We start from the raw sequence: 2,029 nt of genomic DNA on the forward strand, positions 1-2,029 counted from the left end.
CCAACTGAGCTCTCTTGACTCTGATCCAGCTCAGTAATCCTCAACTTTACTTGTAGTTCTCTGATGTTTTCAAACTCATGTTTTCATATTGTATTTGGCTCTTATCTTGACCCCAGTCAGAGTTTTATTTCAAATGAACTAATTTATCATTACTAGAAGCAAAAATTTGGTGATTCTGTTTTAATTAATGTATACAATATCTTCGAGAATGGCAGGAGAAGCGGGGAGGACAAGGCAGGTGGACATCAAGGCCTCAAAGGTCCAGTGATGCCTTGTACGGGCTTAGGGGATGTGTAGGCTTCATGGGGCAACATAAATGCCCCCCCAGGAAACTCTACGGGCTAGAGGTCATGTCTAGGGAAGGGAAGGCCTCAAGTTCATGGAAGGGCATTTTGTGAGGTGACAGACACAAGCAGTAGGTGACTTTAGCTGCAAGAACCATGCAAATAAATTCAGAATGGCTTAAATGACAAAGGAAGTGTATTTTCTTACATATTGCAAATTCTGTAGTCAAGGTGGTTCCTGAGTTGATGAATTCACCACCTGGACCATCATTAAGAACATGGATTCTCTCCATCTTCCTCAGCATCTTCCTCCTCACAAGTTGGCTACCCTGTCCTGGCTCCACATCTAGTGACATCAGTGACAGTGAGATGGGAAGTACCACTCTTTCCCACACTCCTCTTGGTGTCTTTTCTCAACAGCTAGGACAACCTTCCCCAGAAACCTCCTGAAGACTTCTTCTCCTGTTTCTTCAGTCCCAGTGGTCTGGACTGTCCATGCCTGATCTAACCACCAGAAGCAGGGTGGTACCAACATGATTGGTGGACTCATCCTTTGGAACAGGGATGTGCCCACCAGCACCCCACATAGAGATGCTGTGGGCTTCTGGGAAGTGGGAGTCAGGAGGGCACAGTAAGAGTGCATTTACATAATGCATGGGAGGAGAGGAGAGAAAAGAGGCTTATGGCCACACAGGTCTGTTAATAAAGTCCAAGCCAGCATAGGGACATTGATATCGGGAAGGGATGGGAAGGTGAGAAGGGAGATGGAGGAAGAAAGGCAACAAAAGGGAAAGGAGTGAGGACAGCCACTGAGCCAGAGGTGGGGGCAGCATAGTTGCTTGACTTCTAGGAAAAGCATTCTTAGCCTTTCCTCTCTTCCCTTCCCTACTTTCATCACCTGGAAAGCTCCATCAGGCCAGTCTACAGGGTTCTGGGGCTGAACCGCCAACCTCCTCACACAGGTAAGTCAACCCTACTCCCAGTTTGCAGACCTAGAGGCTTTGGAGGGTCATAGGATTGGTTCATGTTGAACAAAAATAACGGGTGTCCCGTGAGGGAATAATATCTCAATAATGGACTACAGGAGAAAAAGGGGACAACAGAGGATGATATGGTGGGATGGCATCACTGACTCAATGGGTTTGACAAGGCCTTGGGAGATGGGGAAAGACAGGGAAGCCTGGAGTGCTGCAGTCCATGAGGTTGCAAAGAGTTAGACATGACTGAGCTACTAAACGACTATGAACTGCCAATACTGCAGGCTCAGGACCGCTCAGACTGATGTGAACCTTGGAAAAAGCCAAGCATGAGTGGGACCCTCATCATTCTTGGCCTTTTCAGATGCAACCATCCATTGGAGATGATGGAAACCCCAACAGCACTCATATGATTGAACTCAGGCAACCACTCATGCCTGACTCGAGGTCTGGCCCTTTCTGAGTGTGGCTTTGGGGGCTGGCTGAGCTTCCTGAGGTGTTGACTGACTCATCCTTTGGTCCTCTAGCTAGTCTGGGCCCTCCCCAAGCATGATGGAGTCTCCATCTTGGGAGCATGAGGTTCAGATGGTAATTCTGGTTCAGAGGTGCCTTAACACAAATGGAGAGACATAGGCTGTGGCTTTGCCTTATTTGGAGTTGGGGGCAGACTTGGGTTGAACTGGTTCTTTGAGACTCTAGTTGACTGGACCAAGAAAAGTCATCATGTACATGCTTTCCAACCCAGAGATCAGTTTGGTCTATATTTTA

Source organism: Bos indicus, chromosome 8 (assembly GCF_029378745.1).
Source record: "Bos indicus isolate NIAB-ARS_2022 breed Sahiwal x Tharparkar chromosome 8, NIAB-ARS_B.indTharparkar_mat_pri_1.0, whole genome shotgun sequence".
Lineage (NCBI taxonomy): Eukaryota > Metazoa > Chordata > Mammalia > Artiodactyla > Bovidae > Bos > Bos indicus.